The sequence below is a fragment of the Prionailurus viverrinus genome, chromosome F2 (genome assembly GCF_022837055.1).
Source record: "Prionailurus viverrinus isolate Anna chromosome F2, UM_Priviv_1.0, whole genome shotgun sequence".
In the NCBI taxonomy this organism is placed as follows: Eukaryota; Metazoa; Chordata; class Mammalia; order Carnivora; family Felidae; genus Prionailurus; species Prionailurus viverrinus.
In genome coordinates this window covers 40,365,860-40,390,917 of record NC_062578.1, presented here as the reverse complement: position 1 = coordinate 40,390,917, position 25,058 = coordinate 40,365,860, and positions in this window count along the sequence as shown.

Genomic DNA, 25,058 nt, shown 5'->3' with positions numbered 1-25,058 from the left:
AATGCGCTCCAACTGAAGAAGAGGCTGACTTGATATCTAATTTTTTCCTAGGCACACTAAAAAGCAGAGCTCACTTCTGCCATCTCTTATCCTCCATGACCGAATAGATTAGAGCGAGGCTGATGTTCTACTTGCGTGCCAACTGAGAGGGATAAAACGCTCAAAGTCGTTTCAGGAAGTCAAAGGTCAAATTATTCCAGCAGTTATCTGGGATGATCTAAGTGATAGTTTTAGAGAAGTGTTTCTCAAGTATGATATGTGGCCTACTGGAGAGCAGCAATTACCCTCCTAATGGACCACAGACTAATCCAACGTGGAAGATATTTTTTGAGTGTGAATGATACACAGTTCTTTAGAGTTCCTCTTTTCTATATGGCTACACTGACTTGAGAGAAACCTGTCAAGTTTAATATTAAGAACAAAATTAAGACTCACCAGAGTTTACCAAGGACTCAAAAGTATACTACATTTTGCACGTACTTGGCAATATGTAAGATCTAGCAGAGGAAGGACTTTATTTTGTTTACTGCTATATCCCCAGCCCCAGAATGATGGCTTGGTGCACTTACAAGGTGAATGATCAGGTACTGAAATATTTTTAAAAAATTTTTAAGTGTTTACTTATTTTTGAGAGAGAGAGAGAGAGAGAGAGAGAGACAGAGACAAAGCACGAGTAGGGGAGGAGCAGAGAGAGAGGGAGAATCCAGAGCAGGCTCCAAGCTCTGAGCTGTCAGCACAGAGCCCAATGTGGGCTCGAACCCATGAACCATGAGATCATGACCTAAGCCAAAGTTGGATGCTCAATGGACTGAGCCACCCAGGAGCCCCTGTACTGAAATATTTGAATAAATGATGGCTCCTCCTTCACATGTACATAGGCATCAAGTTTGATTTCCCACAATTTGGGGAAGGATCCATTATTGTTAGTATATCCACAGTTGTGATTTTCAATTGCCATGATCTTGCTTTAGAATTATAAATTACTGTTAGTTTAGCTTCATCATTACTAATTTTAGTATGATGTGGGTTGTTTGGCTAACCCTACAATATGTGGTTCTGCACATTTGCATCAACATTAGTTTGGTCTATAATTTTCCAATAACTAGATTTTAAGGCATGCCTGCAGTGAGTTCAATAATGAATCATCTATATATCTAGAGATAAAGCAGATACATACATGCATCATCTGCTAAATTGTGCTGCCTTCACTAGTTATGGGCTGTCTGTACATTTGCTCTATTTAACTAAAATTTACTAGCAAAACAGAGGCACTAGATTATTTTTTAACTTTGTGTCATTGTTTTAAAATTTTTTTTTCAACGTTTATTTATTTTTGGGACAGAGAGAGACAGAGCATGAACGGGGGAGGGGCAGAGAGAGAGGGAGACACAGAATCGGAAACAGGCTCCAGGCTCTGAGCCATCAGCCCAGAGCCTGACGTGGGGCTCGAACTCCCAGACCGTGAGATCGTGACCTGGCTGAAGTCGGACGCTTAACCGACTGTGCCACCCAGGCGCCCCTGTCATTGTTTTATAATATAAAGCTGTAGTAAGCTTACAATTAGTCTTTGAATTTTGCTCATCATATTCTTTTTTTTTAACGTTTTTTGTTTTATTTTTGACAAAGACAGAGACAGAGTGCGATCTGGGGAGGGGAAGAGAGAAAGGGAGACACAGAATCCGAAGCAGGCTCCAGACTCTGAGCTATCAGCACAGAGCCCAACGGGAGGCTCGAACCCATGAACCATGAGATCGTGACCTGAGCTGAAGTTGGCCGCTTAACTAACTGAGCCACCCAGGTGCCCAGCTCATCATATTCTTTTATCAGTCACTGGGTTCTTGTACATTTAAAGTTGGGAACAGGTGGGAAAGGAGGGTATTTGTCCTACTGAAATGCACTATATCTCTTGCTCCACCTAAACTGTTTGTGCTCACCAAAAAATGAGAATCATTATTTCAGACTCAATGATTATGTGTTTATACACTGGCCAAAAGCACCATCTAAAAAGGTACCAGAGAACCCCAAAGTCTCCAGAGGATCCCCCCAAGGTCACCTCTTTTCTGAATCGACTCTCCTTTTATTCTTTTCCCTGGGCCACTCTAGCAAATCATCACAAACTAACTGGCTTAAAACATCAGAAATTAATTTTCTCATAGTTCTGGTCAGAAGTCTGAAACCAACATGCTAGCAGAATTGGTGCCTCCTGGCATCTTTGAAGAAGAATCCACCCCATGCCCTTTTCCCAGCTTCTAATGGCTGCAGGCAGACCTTGGTGTTTCTCGGCTTATGGACATCACTCCATTCTCTGCCTTGGTATTCATATGGTGTTCTTCCCTGTATGTCTGTGTCTCTGTGTTCAAATTTCTGTCTTGTTACACAGATACCATTCATTGATATTCTTTTAATGACACCAGCCACTGTATTAGGGCCCGCTCTAATCCAATATGACTTCATCTTGATTATACCTGCAAAGACCCTATTTTCAAATAAAGTCCATTCACAAGTGGTGGGGATTAGGCCTTGAACATAGCTTTCTGGAGAACACAATTCAACCCACAACATCCTTATCTATTGATTTTTTTTTCTTCCTGATGATTATTCTCTCAGGTCTGTGTCTTGTCTTCCTCTCCTCAATTAACCCCATTTGGTGTTTGAAGGCCTCTTGTAACCTTCCAGCTTGACCCCCCATTCAACATCCTCCAGCCCACACACCTAAGGACTATGCTTGCACAAAGTAGGCTCTTGATAGATATCTGTCGGCATGATATCTTTAGGACACGCTCCTAAAAGTCTCCAAATGATAATTTTTTTATTTGAAAGAATCAGTACTGCAGAATGTCCAAAAATGATCACTAATCACAAAAATTATAAGGATTTAAACAATATTTTAATTTGTTTTTACTTAAAACAGCCATATTCTAATGGCCAATGGATAAGACAGAGTATGTGTTACTGGTCCACTAATATACTTCTCCATGGCTTGATGTCTCATGAGGCCCCAAGGGCATGTCTGGTGACCCAGTCATATGACATATTTTATTGTATATTTTGTTTAATCATGCTCCAAAAAAAGTGAGTTAAACCATACACACTTCTTTTTAAAGTATGGCTTGAAGGGCATTTTTATTTCTTATGTCCACTGGTATTTTTTAAAGGATGTCTAAATTCATGTAAATGAATCTGTTGAGAACCCAGAGAGTGGCTTCATGGTGGAAAGTGGACCTTCCTTAGTTAATTGCATTCCTAAGATCATCAATATGCATAGAAGCTGGATGTTCTTGATGAAAGTAATGGGATTCTTCACCAGGTCTTATAGGGCCACAGTTAGAGCTGGACCTCAGCAGGAGATGTTTATCAAGTGCATCCCATTATCTTAACTGTTGCCCTTTATACTGGAATTACCTGCTTACAATGGATGCACACTAGTTTTGGAGGTATTTAGGAAAAGAAATCATTTCTTATTTAATTCTGTATGATCAGGTGTATTGTGTGTGTCACTTTAATAAATTTTGAAGTAAGTTTAACTATTTTCAAATGCATTATTGCTCTAGATGAAACAGAGCAAGGCACCATCCAGAGGCAAAATGGTCCTCCAAATGGTAACTTTGTCTAAAGAAGACAAGATCACACAATAATGATTTTAAAATGTTGAAGGTAAATCCATATAAAAAGTATGCTAGATAAATATGAGCTAAAAGAAATTTGGGTACATATAATACTAGAAACATAGATTTAGTGGAAGTAGTATTCACATTGAATTTAATTAAGTACATTATTAGGATAACACAGTTAATAAGCTTTCTGTAATGGACAAGCTGGAACCCTGTAACAAATTCAGAAATTCACATTTTTTCAAGCGTACGTGGGGTATTTCCAAAACGTTACCATATAGTAGTCTGAATTGCAAATTTTAATAAATAAATATAAAGAATCAAAATACTGAAAGCCATGTTTTTTGCTATAATGGAATTTTATTAGAAATTAGAAATGAGAAATAAAAATACAGCCCAAAGAAGTTCACACATTTGGAAACTAAAAAACATGCTTCTAAATAATGCATGGATTAAGGAACAAATCATTATGGAAATTTAAAAAAGTATTTAGAAGGAAAATAATAAAACTACCAACATGAAGACTTGTGGGATGAAGGTAAATTAGTGGTTGAGGGCTATTTATAGTTTTAAATGTCTACATAAGAAAATCAGAAAAATTGACAATTACAAGCTAAGCTTTCAACTCAAGAAATTAGCAGAAGGGTGTCACAGTCAATCCAAAGAACACAGAAAGAAGGAAATGTAAATCAGCATAAATTAAAGGAATAAAAAAAATGTAAAACAATAGAAAAGATTGACAAAAGCAAACACAAATTTATTTGAAAAGACTAATAACAGTAAGAAACTTCTGGTAAAATCAATCAAGGAAAAAAGCAAGAAAGCAGAAAATAGTTATATTAGAAGTTTAAAAATGAAATAATAAATACAATAGAGATGAAAAGCACAAAAGAATAGTGGTCATGATTTATGCCAATAAATTTGAAATCAGTTAAGTTGTTTTATAAAAAATAATCACAATTGCCAAAGCAAACTCAGGAAATATTGGAAAATGTGAATAAACTAAGGAGTTTATATCAATAATCAAAACCTACCATTAAAAAAATACCATAGGCAGATGATTTTATCAGGTGAGTTTTCTTTGAAAGAATAAATAGCTTATATCTTATGCAAATTGTTTCTGTGAACAAAAAAAGCTGGGAACTCTTTTTATGATGTTTGATACTAAATCCAGACAACATAAAGAAGGAAATTTATAAACTATCCTTATCTAAAATGATAAGGGCAGTAACCTATATTTAAATTGAGCATGTAGTATGATATGAACACTTTATGTGTGTTGTCTCATTAAATACTAACAACAACCTTAAGAAGTGGACAGTGGACTCTAATTTCCAGCTGAGAAAACTGAAGCATAAATTGGTAGAACTTGGCTTTTAATGCCAAAATCAAAATGTAAGTGAATCAAATCAAGATATGTGTGTGTATACATATTACACATGTGTATAATCCATGACAGTGACTAAAGATGGAAAAACAACCACATTCATGTTGAATATAAAACATTATTCCTGTTACTATCACTAGTGTATGGATCAACATTGTACTACAAGTTTTTTCCAGCATGATAAAATAAGGAAAAATAACAAAATGTATATACACTAGAATGTAAGAAATAAAAACTGTTGTCTACACAGAAAAACCAAGGGAATTTACAAACCATTAAAACCAGTAAGAATTCAGCAATGATGCCAGATACATAAATTATCAATAAAACTCATTTGTGCCCTTATAACCAGGAATAGATTAGAAAACATTATTTCAAAAAGAAAAAAGAACTATTAAAAATCAAATTAAATTAAAAATTGTAAAGAATATTTAATGGCATAGGCAATAGAAAGATAATCGTGATGTCATGTTGAATGAAAAAAAGCAACACAAAATTATATTTATGCCTATATCATCATTTTTTATAATGTATTATAAACCCTTATCTTTCATGGATTTGGGTTGTGATTCTGTGATATATGTATATACAGTCCATTAATTTGTCAAATGAGTCATGGGAATTTGAATGATAAATTTTCTTCCAATTTCCTACATCTTTCAAGTGTTTGTAATGAGCTATATTTTGAAAGTGAGTAAAATCTTGTGGAAAAAGTTTTAACTGAATGTGCTGAATAGAACCTGAAGAAAAATCTTGGACAAATGCTCTTGGTGAAGATGGCAATGGTTCTTTAAGGGAAGGAAGAAGACTTAATTGGGATGGCCTTATCCAGGCTGCAATTCCAGTGTCAAATAAAGGCAATGACTCTGGGGAAAGGAGACTCATTGGTACCCCAGTTTCTCAAAACCATTCATGTCCCAACACTTCCTAATACTTGCTAAATGATTCCATACACTGGCCAAAGACCGAATTGGAAAAAGAAGGAACATGGATTTAATAATCAAGGTAATTAATAAATCTGCTATTGGTTGTGATTTAAATTAAGTGTAGGAGAGAGGTAACACCAAATCTACACAGAGCTTTCCCTCTATCAATCAAAGCTACAAATCTTCTTTTTATTTTTTAACTTGTTTTATTTTTTATTATTTTTTTAATTTACATCCAAGTTAGCATATAGTGCAACAATGATTTCAGGAGTAGATTCTTTAGTGCCCCTTACCTATTTAGCCCATCCTCCTCCCACAACCCCTCCCATAACCCTCCGTTTGTTCTCCATATTTATGAGTCTCTTCTGTTTTGTCCCCCTTCCTGTTTTTATTTTTGTTTCCCTTCCTTTACGTTCATCTGTTTTGTCTCTTAAAGTCCTCATATGAGTAAAGTCATATGATTTTTGTCTTTCTCTGACACACTAATTTCACTTAGCATAATACCCTTCAGTTCCAACCACGTAGTTGCAAATGGCAAGATTTCATTCTTTTTGATTGACAAGTAATACTCCATTGTATATATATACCACAACTTCTTTATCCATTCATCCGTCAATGGACATTTGGGCTCTTTCCATACTTTGGCTATTGTTGATAGTGCTGCTGTAAACACGAGGGTGCATGTGTCCCTTTGAAACAGCACATGCCTAGTAGTGCAATTGCTGGGTCATAGGGTAGTTCTATTTTTAGTTTTTTGAGGAACCTCCATACTGTTTTTCCAGAGTGGCTGCACCAGCTTGCATTCCCACCAACAATGCAAAAGAGATCCTCTTTCTCCACATCCTCACTAACATCTGTTGTTGCCTGAGTTGTTAATGTTAGCCATTCTGACAGGTGTGAGGTGGTATCTCATTGTGGTTTTGATTTGTATTTCCCTGATGATGAGTGATGTTGAGCATTTTTTCATGTGTCAGTTGGCCATCTGGATGTCTTCTTTGGAGAAATGTCTATTCATGTCTTTGGCTCATTTCTTCACTGGATTGTTTGTTTCTGGGGTGTTGAGTTTGATAAGTTCTTTATAGATTTTGGATACTAAGCCTTTATCTGATATGTCATTTGCAAATATCTTCTCCCATTCTGTCAGTTGCCTTTTAGTTTTGCTGATTGTTTCCTTGGCTGTGCAGAAGCTTTTTATTTTCATGAGGTCCCAGTAGTTCATTTTTGCTTTTGTTCCCTTTGCCTCTGGAGATGTGTTAAGAAGTTGCTGCAGCTAAGATCAAAGAGGTTTTTGCCTGCTTTCTCCTCGAGGATTTTGATGGCTTCCTGTCTTACATTGAGGTCTTCCATCCATTTTGAGGTTATTTTTGTGTATGGTGTAAGAAAGTGGTCCAGGTTCATTCTTCTGCATGTTGCTATCCAGTTTTCCCAGCACCACTTGCTGAAGAGACTGTCTTTATTCCATTGGATATTCTTTCCTGCCTTGTCAAAGATTAGTTGGCCATATGTTTGTGGGTCCATTTCTGGGTTCTCTATTCTGTTCCATTGATTTGAGTGTCTGTTCTTGTGCCAGTACCATATTGTCTTGATGATTACAGCTTTGTAGTATAGCTTGAAGTCTGGGATTGTGACGCCTCCTGCTATGGTTTTCTTTTTCAAGATTGCTTTGGTTATTTGGGGTCTTTTATGGTTACATACAAATTTTAGGATTATTTGTTCTAGCTCTGTGAAGAATGCTGGTGTTATTTTTGATAGGGATTGCATTGAATATGTAGATTGCTTTGGGTAGTATCGACATTTTAACAGTATTTGTTCTTCCTATCGAGGAGCATGGAATCTTTTTTCATTATTTTTTGTGTCATCTTCAATTTCTTTCATAAACTTTCTATAGTTTTCAGTGTATACATTTTTCACCTCTTTGGTTAGATTTATTCCTAGGTATGTTATGGTTTTTTGTGCAACTGTAAATGGGATCGATTCCTTGATTTCTCTTTCTGTTGTTTCATTGTTGGTGTATAGGAATGCAACCGATTTCTGTGTGTTGATTTTATATCCTGCAACTTTGCTGAATTCATGAATCAATTCTAGTAGTTTTTTGGTGGAATCTTCTGGGTTTGCCATATACAGTATCATGTCATCTGTGAAGAGTGAAAGTTTGACCTCCTCCTGGCTGATTTGGATGCCTTTTATTTCTTTGTGTTGTCTGATTGCAGAGGCTAAGATTTCCAATACTATGTTGATAACAGTGGCAAGAGTGGACATCCCTGTCTTGTTCCTGACCTTAGGGGGAAAGCTCTCCGTTTTTCTCCATTGAGGATGATATTAGCGTTGGGTCGTTCATATATGGCTTTTATGATCTCAAGGTATGCTTCTTCTATCCCTATCTTCTTGAGGGTTTTTATCAAGAAAGGATGCTGTATTTTGTCAAATGCTTTCTCTGCATCTATTGAGAGGATTATATGGTTCTTGTCCTTTCTTTTATTGATGTGATGAGTCATGTTGATTGTTTTGCAGATATTGAACCAGCCCTGCATCCCAGGTATAAATCCCACTTGGTCATGGTGAATAATTTTTTTAATGTATTGTTGAAGCTGGTTGGCTAATATCTTATTGAGGATTTTTGCATCCATGTTCCTCAGGGAAATTGGTCTATAGTTCTTCTTTTTAGTGGGGTCTCTGGTTTTGGAATCAAGGTAATGCTGACTTCATAGAAAGAGTTTGCAAGTTTTCCTTCCATTTCTATTTTTTGGAACAGCTTCAAGAGAATAGGTATTAACTCTTCCTTAAATGTTTGGTAGAATTCCCCTGGAAAGCCATCTGGCCCTGGACTCTTTTTGGGGGAGAGATTTTTGATTACTAATTTAATTTCTTTACTGGTTATGGGTCTGTTCAAATTTTCTATTTCTTCCTGTTTCAGTTTTGGTAGTGTATATGTTTCTAGGAATTTGTCCATTTCTTCCAGATTTCCCATTTCATTGGCCTATAATTGCTCATAATATTCTCTTACTATTCTTTTTATTTCTGCTGTGTTGGTTGTGATTTCTCCTCTTTCCTTCTTGATTTTATTTATTTGGGTCCTTTCCTTTTTCTTTTTGATCAAACTGGCTGGTGGTTTATCAATTGTGTCAATTCTTTCAAAGAACCAGCCTCTGGTTTCATTAATCTGTTCTACTGGTTTTTTGGTTTCTATAGCATTAATTTCTGCTCTAATCTTTATTATTTCCTGTCTTCTGCTGTTTTGGGGTTTTATTTGTTGTTCTTTTTCCAGCTCCTTAAGGCATAAGGTTAGGAATATGAGATCTTTCTTCCTTCTTTAGGAAGGCCTGGATTGCTATATACTTTCCTCTTATGACCGCCTTTGCTGCATCCCAGAGGGTTTGGGTTGTAGTGTTATCATTTTCATTGACTTCCATAGACTTTTTAATTTCCTCTTTAACTTCTTGGTTAGCCCATTCATTCTTTAGTAGGATGTTCTTCGGTCTCCAAGTATTTGTTACCTTTCCAAATTTTTTCTTGTGGTTGATTTCAAGTTTCATAGCATTGTGGTCTGAAAATATGCACAGTATGATCTCAATCTTTTTGTACTTACTTAGGGCTGATTTGTGTCCCAGTATATGGTCTATACTGTAGAACATTTCATGTTCACTGGAGAAGAATGTATATCCTGCTGTTTTAGGATGAAATGTTCTGAATATATCTGTTAAGTAGATCTGGTCCAGTGTGTCATTCAAAGCCATTGTTTACTTGTTGATTTTTGGATTAGATGATCTGTCCATTGTTGTGAGTGGGATGTTGAAGTCTCCTACTACTATGGTATTACTATCGATGAGTTTCTTTATGTTTGTGATTAGTTGATTTATGTATTTGGATGCATCCATATTTGGCGCATAAATATTTACAATTGTTAGGTCTTCTTGGTAGATAGACCCCTTGATTATGCTATAATGCCCTTCTGCATCTCTTGATACAGTTGTTATTTTAAAGACTAGATTGTCTGATAAGTATGGCTACTCTGGCTTTCTTTTGTTGACCATTAGAATGATAGATGATTCTCCATCCCCTTATTTTCAATCTGAAGACATCTTTAGGTCTAAAGTGGGTCTCTTGTAAACAGCATATAGATGGATCTTCTTTTCTTATCCATTCTATTACCGTATGTCTTTTGATTGGAGCATTGAGCCCATTGACGTTTAGAGTACTGAAAGATATGAATTTATTGCCATTATGATGCTTGTAGAGTTGGAGTTTCTGGTGGTGTTCTCTGGTCCTTTCTAATCTTTGTTGCTTTTGGTATATATAATATGATATATATATATATATATATATATATATATATATAGTTGCTTTGGGTATATATATATATATATTTGGTATGTGTATGTATATATTGGTACATATATTGGTATATACATATATATTGGTATATACATATATTTGGTATATATATGTATACATATTGTATATATATGTATATATACATATATTTTCATCTTTTCTCCCCTCAGAGAGTCCCCCCTTAAAATTTCTTGCAGGGCTGGTTTAGGTCACAAACTCCTTTAATTTTTGTTTGTCTGGGAAACTTTCTATCTCTCCTTCTATTTGAATGACAGCCTTGCTGGATAAAGAATTCTTGGCTGCATGTTTTTCTGACTCAGCACATTGAATATATCCTGCCTCTCCTTCCTGGCCTGCCAAGTTTCTGTGGATAGGTCTGCTGCAAACCTGATCTGTCTTCCCTTGTAGTTTAGGGACTTTTTTTTCCTTGCTGCTTTCATGATTCCCTCCTTGCTAGAGTATTTTGTGAATTTCACTATGCTATGTCTTGTTGATGGTCAGCTTTTGTTGAATCTAATGGGGATCCTCTGTGCTTTCTGGATTTTGATGTCTGTGTCTTTCCCCAGGTTAGGAAAGTTTTCTGCTATGATTTGCTCACATAACACTTCAACCCCTATTTCTCTCTCTTTATCTTCTGGGACCCCTATGATTCTGATGTTGTTCCTTTTTAATGAGTCACTGATTTCTCTAATTGTTAAATCGTGCTCTTTTGCCTTAATCTCCCTCTTTTTTTCTGCTTCATTATTCTCTATAAGTTTGTCCTCTATATCGCTGATTCTCTGTTCTGCCTCATCCATCCTTGCTGCCGCTGCATCCATCCGTGTTTGCAGCTCAGTTATAGCACTTTTAATTTCATTCTATTTTTTACTTCTTTTGTCTCTGCAGAAAGACATTCTAATCTATTTTCGACTCCAGCTACTATTCTTATTATCGTGATTCTAAATTCTGGTTCAGACACCTTGCTTGTATCTGTGTTGGTAAAATCCCTGGCTGTCGTTTCTTTGTGCTCTTTCTTTTGGGGTGAATTCCTTCGTTTTTTCATTTTGAAGGGAGAAAAGGAATTAGTGAGGTAGAAAAATTAAAATTAAAAAAATTAAAATTAAAAAAATATTAAAATTAAAAACACATACACACATAAAAATCAAATAGATGATGCTAGATTGTAGGTGTGTTTTGCTCTGGGTGTTGAAAGTAGTTTGACAGATTAGAGAAAAAAAAGGCGGAAAAAAAAAGGAAATCATTTGAGAACTTGAAAAAATGAATACACTGAAGTAGACTAAAATGAGATGATGGGAGTAAAATAGAATTTGAAAAAGTTTACACAAAAGTAAAGAATATAGTAGAAAAAATCAAAGAAAAATATTTTAAATAAAAATTAAAATAAAAATGATTTTTTTTCTCTTTCTGTATTCAAGAAAAAGAAAAGAAACAAAAAAGAAAAAGAGGAAAAAAATAAATCATTTGAAAATTTGAAAAAGTGAATACACTGTAGTAGACTAAAATAAAATGATGGAAGTAAGATAGAATTTGAAAAAACTTACATAAAAGCAAAAAATATAAAGAAATTAAAGAAAAATATTTTTAATAAAAATTGGAAGTAAAAACGAAGTTTTTCTCTTTCTGCATTCAAAAAAAAAGAAAAGAAACAAAAAAGAGAAAAAAGAAAAAGAAAAAAAGGAAATCATTTGAAAATTTGAAAAGGTGAATACACTGAAGTAGACTAAAATAAAATGATGGAAGTAAGATAGAATTTGAAAAAATTTACACAAAAGTAAAAAATATGGTAAAAAAATTAAAGAAAAATAATTTTAATAAAAATTGAATATAAAAATGAATTTTTTCTCTTTCTGTATTCAAGAAAAAGAAAAGTAATGTAAAAGAGAAAAAAAAGAAAATTGAATAGATGGGACTGCTAACAGATTGAAGTAGGACTGAAATTACTTTGTTTTCCCGTAGGAGTCAGACCATGAAGCGCTTTACAGTCCATAAATTAAGCTGGCGATGAGACTTGTGTTCTTGAAGAGCGAGGTTGGCCCAGTTGGGCGGGGCTCAGTGTAACGGCTCCATTCTCCACTAGATGGTGCTGCTAGTCTACTGGGGTGGGTTGTTGCGGCGCTCCTATGTGCGTATGCGCATGAGCGGGAACGGCGAAAATGGTGTCACCCAGCTACCCAGTCTCTCGTATTTGAAGGAACTCTGTTCTCCCTGATCAGCAATCGTGCACCCGTCCTCTGCCTTCAGCTTTCGTCCCCTCCCTGCTTCTTCACTGTCTGTGACCAGGCCCCAGGCAGTACCTCTCCCCCGAGTTTTGTCTCAGATGCGGCTGTTTCCCCTGGCCCCTTACTTCTGAAGGACTGAGGCTTTGACCCGTTCCGACCCTCTGCGGGAGGGTCTCACCAAGCAATGGCTGAACAATGGCCAAATGTCAGCTGCACCCAGGAACGCTTGCTGGACCCTGCTGCTGCCGGAGCCCCGAGACCGCGGCCAGGTGGCAGCCCACCCCAGAAAAAGTTCGCGAAATAGTGTAGCAGCAGCTTTTCAGGGATTATGGAAAATCACAACACACATCTGGCACCAGGCTTCACCCTTAATGACCTTGCCCCAGCACCAGCAAATGTGGCCGCCTTCTGGGGTCTGCTGGGACCAGGTGGATTCAACAGTTCTACCAAATGTCCTTCCAGCAGTGGAACCACTTTTCCCTGTGTGGCCTGAGAACCTCCCGGACCCCACTCTGTTCCTGGGGATTCACACTTCCCACCAGAGCACAGCCAGGTATGGAGATGCGGAGTTGCAAACTTTGTGCTCCCCTTGTTTACAGTCTTAATGGAATTTAAACCCTCTCCTTTCTCCCTTTTTAGTTTAGTTCCTGTGGCTGTTTCCAATTTTCCACTTTCTCTCCAGCTGCTTTTGGGGAGGGGTGCTTTTCTCTCATTCTCCCCCCCACCCCAGTCTCAGTCCTCTCTCTGCCTGCAAAAGCGGCTCCCTGCCCGTCCCATCGCCAGCTTCTCTCTCCCCAAGTTCACCTCTCTGTGCCACGTACTTGCTGAACTCTGTGGTTCAGGTTGTGCAGATTGTTGTGTTGATCCTCCAATCAGTTTACTAGGAGTGTAGGATGGTTTAGTGTTGGTCTGGCTGGATTTCATGGACGTGAGACACACAAAAAGCTACAAATATTCTAATGGCAGTTTGATTCTCTGGTAGACACTTTGTCCAAAAGTAAATTTATGAGACACCATTTTTAAATATTTTATTTTATTTTTAAAATATTTATTTATTTATTTTGAGAGAGAGAAAGAAGAGAGAGATAGAGAATGGGGGAGGGGAAGAGAGGAGGGAGAGAGAAAGATTCACAAGAAGGCTCTGTGCTGTCAATGTGGAGCCTGACACAGGGATTCAATCTCACAAACCGCAAGATCATGACCTGAGCTGAAATCAGGAGTCTGATGCTCGACTGACTGAGCCACCCAGCCACCCCATATTTTTAAATATTGTAAAACATGAAATGAAACATAATCTTACAAGAACTCTAACCTGTATTTTGCCATTGATATTTTACACTCGATCCTCTTACACCGCTAGCATCAGCATTTGGGCCTGGGGCTAGTCAAGAATCCATAGGGTCCTGCTTAAAATGTGTAAGGGCTGGGATGGTGGAAGCATTTTGAGGCAGTAGAATGCAGTGGTGGGGAGACCTTGCTTCAAAACATCTTGGCTTGAGGCCTGGTTCTGCCACTTTCCAGCTGTGTAAGTCTGGGCAAGTCATGTAAGATTCCTAAGCCTCAGCTATCTTACCTATAAAATGGAGATCTTGAGAACACCTATGTTGCAGAATTATTGTGAACATTTGACTAAAGAACATAAAGAGCTTAGTGTGAGCCTATTAGGTTAACTGTTATACATAAGCTAAATACAAATATCCAACCTTTGTCTGATAGTCAATGGTCATAGATAGGACAGGTCATAAAAAAAAAATTCTGCCAGCTTAATTGTCCTTTCCAGATACTCCAATCTTCAACAAATTCCCCTTCTCTGAATTTATGTATTGCAATAGCACTTACAGATCAAGCCCAAAGTTCCCTGTTCTTGAAGAAAATTGGAAAATCCTGAAGGTCCTGTGGACTATCCAGTCCTGTTCTCTAATCTAGGTTGAGAGCAGTCTTTAGGAAGGCACTCAGGAACGGGAAAGTCCAGAAGGTGAGCACAAGCCAAGTACTGACGAGGCTCAAAATTAGGCAAACTGACTAAGCACAGCCTGAGCACATCCCCAGAAAAGGAAAACAAAGCCAAAGAAGGGTTGGGAGCCAGCTGGCTTCTGGAAACAATTTGGGCGAAAACCCAGAAAGTTCTAAATGAAACTGAGGCTACTTGGCTGGCTAGTTTACTGACTGATTGTTAGCCCCAATTTTGAGGTGAATTTGCCTCTTTTGAGGACTCGGAGTAGGGTGGAGAATGTATTTTTCTAATAGCTGTTGACTAGGGAATTGTTTTTGAAAGAAAAAGAAAAGTCAGGGGCTATCACAACAATCCAGAAGCCAGATTACAAAATCTTTTATCATCTGCCTATATGCTGCTGTGGCCCTCATGATAGTAAGCATGGAATGCTTAGAAAGAGAAATTTGGGGCTGCCAGTCTCTGAAGGAGAGAAATGAAATCAATGGAATTATGTAGGAAGCATTCAAAGAGTTCTTATTTTGATCATCTCAGACTAATCTGGAAGTTGCTTTCTTTTCCCTGACAAATGGCATTAGCTTTGTACGCCCATCTTCTTTGATAGTTGAGCAAGACACCTTTGACCTTAAGAGAAATTGGAACAGCAACAAAACAGAGTGGGAGGGGTAACCATTCCTGGGATATTAACTACTTATCTGCAGGCATTTGAGGAGTGTATTAGAATAAATACAATTACTTTTCTCTAGTTTTATGGACTTACAATTTAGACTTAGGCAGAAATTAGTTATTTCAAGTATCGTGGTGATAAAAGTCTTTAAGAAAAAGACTGAATTTATCAGCATAGGCAAAAAAAAATGTGGACTATATAAAGCATAAAACACTGTGAGGATCTAAAAGACTAAAGAAGAAAAGTCAAGGGGCCCCTGGGTGGCTCAGTAGGTTAAGTGTCCAACTCTTGATCTTGGCTCAGGTCATGATCTTACGGTTCATGAGTTTGAGCCCAGCATTGGGCTCGAGCGCTGTCGATGCAGAGCCTGATTGGGGTTCTCTCTCTTTCTTTCTCTATCTCCCCTCTCTTTCTCTCTCCCTCTCTCTCTCTCTCTCCCTCTCTCTTTCTCTCAAAACGAATAAATAAAACTTTAAAAGAAAGAAGAAAAGTCTAAGGAGTGGCAATTTTGTGTCACTAACAAATGAGAATATTGAGTGAAAACCAAGGACTGGCTTGTTCACTGTCCCCATCCCCTGCATCTGTATCCATATAAACTGCTCTTCCACCTTCTAAGACAGAATGACAGAAGTATGCTTTAGCCTCTCTTAGATCAGTGTGTAAATAACTAAAAACAAAACAAAATAAAACAAAACACTGTGTTTGCGTACCTTGGATTAATGCCCTGGTGTGTGTGTGTGTGTGTGTGTGTGTGTGTGCGTGCGCGCGCCCCTTAAAGCAAACATCTGAAAAGAATTGTCTGTATTCTGTCTTCCCTTCTCTCCTCTCTTCTTTAGTCCAATTGAATTTTACTTATGACCCTCATCTCACAAATCCAGCAGTCTGTTCCCTACCTGGTATTACTTGTCAAATCAGCATGTTGCTGGCGACTATAGTGACTGCCCTTTCTTTCTTTTTCTTTTTTTATTTATTTAAATTTATTTTTATTTTTGAGAGAGAGAGAGAGTGCACAACAGGGGGAGAGGGGCAGAGGGAAAGAGAGAGAATCTCAAGCAGGCTCCATGCTCGGTGGGAAGCCCAACGTGGGGCTCAAGCCCACTGCCCTGGGATCATGACCTGACCCAAAATCAAGAGTCAGACTCAATAGACTGAGCCACCCAGGCATCCTGCTTTTTCTTTTTTGAAACATATTCTTCTTTTGAATCCTGAGACATCACCCCTCTTCTGATTCTTCCTCTTCTGACATGAAATGGTGGACTTCTCCAGGTCTTGATTCACAGTCCTATCCACTTTTCTGTTTACCTTCTCTTTGTAGAGAAGGTATTTCATTGACTCCCGTGGCTTTAAACATTACATAACACTAAGCAATCCCAATTTACACTTCTACCCTGGCCTTTTCTTTGGGCACCAGATTCTTATATCCAATTGCCTGCTTAATATCCTCACTTTAGTATTTCATAAATATCTCAAACTAAACAAGTTCATAATGAAACTCTGGATATTTTTTTTTTAATTTTTTTTTTCAACGTTTATTTATTTTTGGGACAGAGAGAGACAGAGCATGAACAGGGGAGGGACAGAGAGAGAGGGAGACACAGAATCGGAAACAGGCTCCAGGCTCTGAGCCATCAGCCCAGAGCCTGACGTGGGGCTCGAACTCACGGACCGCGAGATCGTGACCTGGCTGAAGTCGGACGCTTAACCGACTGCGCTACCCAGGCGCCCCGAAACTCTGGATATTTTAATCTTGATTTTTTTCCCCAAATATTTTTAAAAAACTAAATTGTCATCAAACCATTCTATCAAGATCAAATCCAGGTGTCATTCTTTTTTTTTTTAATGTTTATTTTTGAGAAAGAGTGTGCAAGCAGGGGAGGGACAGAGAGGGAGGGGGACAGAGGATCTGAAGAGGGCTCTGTGCTGACGGTAGGGAGCCTGGTGCAGGGCTTGAACTCATGAACTGTGAGATCATGACCTCAGCCAAAACCAAGAGTCGGAGGCTTAACTGACTGAGGCACCCAGGTGTGCCCAGGAGTCATCCTTAATTCCTCTTTTTCTCAAACTTTCCCATCCAACCCAGCAGCAAGTGGATTGCCCTAAAAAATATATTTGGAAAAATATGTCCTCACCACCTCTACTACCATCCAGGTTGGAGCCACGAGCATCTCTCACCTGGACCACTGCACTAGCCTCCTGGCTGGTTGCCTGGCTTCCATTCTTGTTCACATCTGTTTCACACACAGCCACGTGACTCTTAAAATGTAACTCAGGTTGTGCCATTTTCCTGCTCAAAACTCACTGCTTCCCATTTCATTTTGAATAAAACTCTAAGTCCTTCCTCTGGTCTACAGGGTCCTATGCGAATTTGTCCCTGCCTATTTTTCTGCTGTTGTTTCCTACCACTTTCCCCAGTGCTTAGTACCTCTCAGCTATAGTTAGACTTCTTGTTGAGGGGACAAGCCACTTTCATTGCCTCTCCGCTGGTCCCTCTTCCTGGGGGACTCTGACCCCGGGTCTCTGCACCATTATCATAATTCACATCTTTGCTCCAGTGACACCTCTGAAAAGACTTCCCAGGCCCCACTACATAAGGTAGTGGCACTCCCTCTCCTATTATTCTCTGTGCTTTATTGGCCTCATAGCACAATCACTAGCTGAATTCATATCTTTATTAGTTTACTTGTCTCTTTCTCTCACTGGAATGTAAGATTCATGAGGACAGGGACGTCGTCTTTTTTCCCGTGGTAGCCCCTGCGTCTTGAAGAATGTCTGGCACATAGCAGTAGCACTGATAACTCTTGACAGGTATAAGCAAAGAGAATTCATTTTTACATACATACAGTCAACTTTCTCTTTTGTAGGATAGAAACCTTCTTGCAATGTTTAGTGTGAATCTCTGTCCCATCCCCAGAAAAATGGGTTAACATCACACAGAATGAAAAACCATTTTGTTTTCCCTTTTCCTTGTCACTGCATGAATTAAAGCTAACAGGTAGGTAACCAACAGACGGCCAACTTCCAACACAGAGAAAACTAGTGAGTCTTTTGCAAGTCATTAGCCAAGTGCAACCATGTCTCCCTGTCCGGTCGCATTTACATTATCGCTGCTTTCTTTCTCTCATCTGGCTCTCCCGCCCCCCCCCCCCACCACAGCTCATTTGGAAGTTATAAGCCCACAGACACCAGAGGCAGGTGGCAGTAGCTGACAAACAGCAGGTATATTGCTCCAGGGCACCCTGTAATTTAATGTACGAGTAGAACATGTCTACTGATTTATAGATTGATGGATCACAAGCACCGCCTGGGTATATATTGGGGAGGCAGCCTCAGAATTCACAAGGATGGCTGTCCAAAGCATAAGCCAATATCATTTAATTAATGAAAGCAAAAGTCCTGGCACTTCTTTCCACTCAAAACCAAAACCAAAACAAATCCACAGGCTTTAACAACCAAAGGTTTGCAAGGCTGAATAAGATCAGGTAGCTTTTTGTCTAAATCACTTTATGTGTATATAAGGAGTCTAAGGTAGGAAAGTTATGAAACTTGCCCCCAGTCACACACCAGCCAAGACTGTCCTTTATATACTGGATCATGTTCCAGTCACTGGACACCATGGTACCCATCTAATGACTGGCTTCCACCAGAATATCTTCCCATTGGAATTGTATGTCCCTGAACTATAATTATGTGAATTATATGTCCCTGAATTGTATTCCCCTACCCACCCCTACCCCAATATTTATTTCATGTTAACTGTACCAAATACTTTGACTTTGGATTTCATTACTATAGACTCATAAGGCATGAAAGAAATTGTTTGCTCGGGTCCTCATTTCTACAAAACTATGGTAACATCATCTTTTTCATGAGGTTTGTAACTAAATTCCTTCATCATGGTGACCTTGCGTGGTATTACCTTCACATTCATAAACAAAAATGGCTGTACTGAATTAGTCTTCACAAATGATGTCAGCCATCCCTCCATTTCCACATAACTAGCCAAGAAGTATCAGAGTGTGATGGCCAGAGCACATACCCTAAAGTCACATCCCAGGGCTCTATCCACTTTTTGACTGGTAGCATTCACTAGTCTTGTGATCTTAGGAACCATACTTAATCTTTCTATGTGTCAGTTTTCATATTTATAAAATAAGGATAGTAATAGTACTGACCTCATGGGATTTACAAGGATTAATTAAGGCACAGAACACATTTAGAACAATGCCTGGCACGCACTGAGTGCCACATATATGTTACCAAAAATGAGATAATCCTTAGGTGATGAAATACCTTCCAAAGAGTCTTCCTTTTCCTTCACTTAAATATTCACTACCGGGAAGGCGGCACATTTCATTTAGACTTTCTCAAGATACAGGTAAGCAGTAAACATGATAATTACTGTTTGTAAGTTGGTAACAAAGTTGGTGACAAAGAAATTCAATTATAAAACAATCCTACTTTTTGCTTCATTCCCAAAACCAAAAGCACAAACATAAGGCAAAAGGCAGAAAATGAGTCAATGTACTTATTATTTCAACATTTTAGGAAATATCTTTGAGTAATTTGGAAATTGAATCCTGTTTAATATTTTGGCCACAATTTAAAAAGCAGTAATAATGGATGTTTGCCAAATCACCAGAAGATTTGCTTTAGTAAAGGAATAGCTTAATATTTGACAAAAGTTGTGGCTATGGTTAAATTTTCTCCAAGTAAGAGTTTAGTAAGATAATAAATGTAGAATTTATTTACAAAATTATTTTGTTAGTTTGTGAAAACAGACAGCAAGGAGGCCCCATTTTACAGAGAGTGTAAGAGGGAGGGAAAGTAAGAAAATGTTTTACATAAAAAGGAACTTTTTCTAAACTCTTATCATTCATGAAAGAATCAGATCCAGGACTCTGAAGCCAGGTTTGTTCCTCAAAGATGATAAGCAGACTCTAAAACCAGAATTCTTGCCTTCAAATCCTAGCTGTACAACTTTAAACAAGTCACTTGTCTGCCTCAATTTACAGGAAGGCCTCAATTTCCTTTCCTATAAAATGAAGACAATAGTACCTATATCTAAGGTTGTTAAGAGAATTAAATGAGTTAATACATGCAAAGCCCTTAGAACAATACTTGATAGTGCTCCATAAATATTAATTCTCATCAATTTATCAATTTCTATGTTAGAAGTGTATTTGTCAAAGGAATTAGGATGAGAAACTACAAAGCAGAGAGGGAGGGGGAAGTGGGAGAAGGAGAAGATAGGAGGGAAGGAAGGAATGAAGAAAGGAAGAAGAGAAAGAAGAAGGGGAAGAAAGAAGGAGAAAGAGAAAGAAGGAGGGGGAGAAGGAGGGAAGAAAGATAGAAAGGAAGGAAGGAAGGAAGGAAGAAGAGAAAGAAGGAGGGAAGGAAGGAAGGAAGGGAAGAAGGAAGGAAGGTCAGCATATTCCAGGGTTTTGTAGATGGTTGGGTTCCCCAGCAGTAGACCCTGTGCCAGAAACTTAAGAATGTGTTCCCAGGATACCCTGGAAAGAAGAGGGAGGACGTAGGACCAGGAAGGACAGGAAGCTGAGGGAGGGTATAAGTCCAGCCAAAGTCCAGTCTTGGCCTGACCCTGCAGGGGAGCTGTGGAGTATAAATGCCACTTTGGGGTTTGTCCCAGCTCGGGCAAGAGCTTTCATACTCCTTTACCTGTCACTCATTGACTGGCATACTTCTGGGGCATGGAACCTCAGGCACTATTTAAAGCCCTCCATGCAATTAGGACATTCCAGCAGCCCAGGACAATTCTCCAAACTCTCCAGTCACAGGTGGGACATTTAGAAGGAATACACAAAGAGAAAGCACAGAAAAGTTGGACTGGCTCTGAGACACCCAGTGGAACACGTTTAGGGCTGCTCTGCAGGGTTTGCCCCATTCTCCCGGCAAGAGGGTACTGATGAGCTTGCAACTTGAGAGCAAGTGAAGGTCAAAGCTAAAGAGAGGGAAGGCCCAGCTGAGAAAGTGAGTACTGGGCACTTGTGTTTCATAAGCAGAGACACCTAAACCCAAGCCCAATGTCTGTGAAATCCACAAATAGCGATTGAAGTGATTTAAATGGTTTTCACAATCTGTCAGAACAATGAAAACTTTCAGAAAAAAAGCAAACCAATATGATGTTTGATTTGCAGTGGGTAGTTTTAGTTCATTTCATTCTCCCACCTTTTAATAAGCCCAGGGAGGGGGTGATGTTGATTTTGCCTTACATATGGCATGTATAACATTTCATTGGTCACACTTCTCAGGGTCTACATAGTAATAGAACTTATGCAGACTGCATGTTTTGGTATTTAGGAAGGGCCTCTACATTTACAAATTACTATGTGTATATAAATACCTATGTATATAGATGCAAATGTATGTGAATTTACATACTTATTTGCGCGCGCACACACACAGTTGTGTGGAGAGACACATCACAGGCCAGAGTGCAATTCAAGATGAACTTTTTGGATTTGGCTTCCAGTTATCAAGCCGCGCATCAGAATCCAGATGCATAAAGACACATAATGAAAAGATTGCAGACACTTTGCCCTCTGACCTCCCTTACCCAACCTAGACATTCACCAGGCAAATTAGAAGAGCAATCCGTATTTTCTTTCCTTTGTGGCCAGGAGTTTCTGGCAAACTCTAAAATGAGATGAAGTAGCACTTCATGGACAGCCAGAGAAGATACTTACATGAACAGTTTCATCATCAGGGAGTAAATATGTTATGAACTGTCACAAATGTGGTTACAAATACAATATTAGAGCAGAAGCAGAAGACCTAGGTTGGAATCCCAGCTCTGATACCGATCACAGATGTGACTTGGGTCACATCCATTTCCAGAGCTTCTTCTGTGAAGAGACAATAACAATATAGGATAATTATTAGAATTAAATGAGATGGTATATGACAAGGCACTTTGTGAACCGTCAAGTGTGACCTGGTCGTAGGGTTTTAGGGTTGTAGTAGCCAGTCATAATTGAGGTCACAGTGATAATGAGGACAGAAGATACTCGCTCCTGATTTTAACTTATATTCTTCAGGTGGCAGCTCCAATATCGTCAGATCCATTCATTCTATCTGAACAGAGCGCTGCAGATCTACAAAATCACAATGAAAAGTATATTTACAATTTTGTGTTATCGGTAGCCTTTTCTAGCATTTTATACCTTGTTATTTCCAAAGTGCTGTAATATATATCTTGGTTGGGGTGCCTGGGTGGCTTAGTTCAGAGTTAAGCATCTGACTCTTTATTTGGGCTCAGGTCATGATCTCAAGGGTTCATGAGATCAAGCCCCCGAGTTGGGCTCCAGGCTGACATTGTGAAGCTGCTTAGAATTCTATCTCTGCCCCTCCCTGCTGGCACCTGTACAAGTGCTCAAGCATGGGCTCTCTCTCTCTCTCTCTCTCTTTCTCTCTCTCAAAAAAAAAATACAGTGCCTGCATCTATTTTTTTCCCCACGAAGAACTTTCCAGAGGAGTCGGTATATGCATCACTAATTTATCTTTATGTATGCAAATACTCTTCTACTTGCTATATTCTGACTCAGCAGGAAATTTGCATGATATTTTCCCCATATTTTGGTGCTGTGGGGGTTTTAGAAATGGACTTGAACGGTTGCACAAGGTTCAAACACCCGGGATGCAAGGCCCTTCAGTATTTTTCTCAACTTTGGTAAACGTGTCAGCCACAACCATCTTGCCCTGCTGATTTTCTCAGCCTGAGTGCAACGTGGTATCCGACACAGTATCTGTGTGCACCTGGGCAGACTAGTAGGCTCTTTAAATCTCTGTTTCCTCACCTGTGACTGTGAGACAATGAATATGTACCTCACGGTGTTACAGACTGTAAATGAAAGGGTTGTCCTGGTCTTGGGCATTTAATTAATGCTTCTTTTATTTCTTCTTCTTCCTACTTCGTGTCCTCCTCCTTCTCGTTCTTTTTTTCTTCTTCTTCATCATGATTGGTCTTCAGCAATACTCGCTCTTCACCCTGTGTTTGCTCATTTATTTTACACTTGATATTAAAATCTGTCATAACCAAAAATCAGCAATACTCTAGGATACTCTGGCTTATCACCTAGGTATCCTCTAGCTGAAGGGTCGAGCATCTGCACTTGTTCTGAGAAGAAAGCAACAATGAATGTTGCCCTCAAAGGTCAAGAACCCTCCTTCAGAGGGCAGGTAGAGTGATGTGTCAGAGAATACTTCTTTTTCTATGCCCAAGGTTCTGGAGAAGGGTGGCTGTGTTAATAACAGATTATGAGAAAGCTGCTCAAGCACACCAGGGATCATTCCATCCACTTATCTCGTGTCAGCTGTCACCTGTCACTGGTCAACTGTTGGTGTCAAGTTTAACCTTGAAGCATATCCTACTCAGGAGGAAATAACGGAAGGCATTAAGATGAACAAATGAAGATGCTTATCTTAAGGTGGGAAGGAAAAAAATTTAGAAGACTGTTCTCTGCTTCCTAAATGTCAGTCAAGAAGAAATTCTTTGGGCTGTGGATGGGATGCCCTTCCAAAGTGTTTTACATGATTTGGACAACTAGTTCTTAGTCCCTCAGAACAAAGAGGAAATGTTGTGACTCCTCCCTGATTTTCAGTAGTTCTGCCTTAGTTTCTTTGGCTTCAGTTCTGAGATTAATGCTTGAATAATCAGAGAACCATAAAATCTAAATATTGAAGGGACTTTGAGGTCACTTCGTCCACTTAGTTTAAGAAGTTTTTTTCTAAAGCATTTCTGGAAAATGGCCATGCAGCTTACCTCATACGCCCCCATCATTATATCCTCCACTATATTGGTCCACGATCTGCATTGCATTCAAAAATGGTCCCAAGCACTTGAGTTTTAAAAGAGAAAGAGACCTTAGAGATGGTGTGTGACTGGACATTTCAATCTTTTTACTACTACAACCATCTGCTTCTTTCATCCTCTTATTGGTATGAAAAGGTATTTCCCCTCCTGAACATACTTTTCTTGAGCCATGTTCTCTGGTTCAGGTGGCGGTACTAGTCATTGACCAAGTCAGAAATTTGACAGGCTCTTTCAAGTCTTCTTGTTTGGTTTTCATGTCCAACCAGCGTATGAACAGAACTCTGGAAAATCTTGACACAAATCTGGCAAATAAGATTTCAGGAGTGTAGGTACAAAGAGGAGCCCAAATCAGAGAGTGGGAAAGAGGGGTCGGAGAGGAAGTGAGCCCGCGAAGAACAGCCCATAGAAGGCGAAAGTAGAAAGAGTAGTTAGCAGTACAAAGTACCACAGGAAATTCATTTTTGATAAAAGCTACATGGTGTCCATTGGATTTTGCATTTTGGAAGTCATCAGTGACCATTACCAAAATAGTTGCTGTGGAGGAATCCAGTCAGATGTGAGTTCAAAGGAGCTGAAGGGTGAAGAAATAAAGAGACACAGAAAAAGTTTTGATTCTTTTCACAAAAGCTTGGCTAAAATCAAGATATGTAGAGATGTCTGATTGATACTTACATTTGTAATTAAGTAAAGTGTGTTACATGGATATTAAATTATATATGTGTAAATGAAATATAAATATGTAAATATGCACGTATGTTTTTAAATTAGATGAACTCATGCCTATTTATAGGCTGAAGGGAATGGGCTCAAATAAGGAACTGTTTAAGAAATAGAAAATAAAGTATTTGAGGATAATCATGAAAGTAAATAGTAGCTCCAAGAGTTGGCAGGAGCGAGGATCCCTACTTGTGTGAGCCTAGAGGGAAGGAATAAAAGATAAGCAGAGATATAGATTATTTGGCCTTCAGCAGTGAAAGAAAGAAACAAACAAACAAAAAAAGAAAGAAAGAAGAGGGAAAGAAAGGAAAATTTGCTATTAATCCTAAAAAGTGTCATAATTCGTATCAGAAGAATTAAATCCTCAAAGGAAAAATGCCTTGATGGCTTCCTGGTATGAAAAAGATAGAAGCCTACC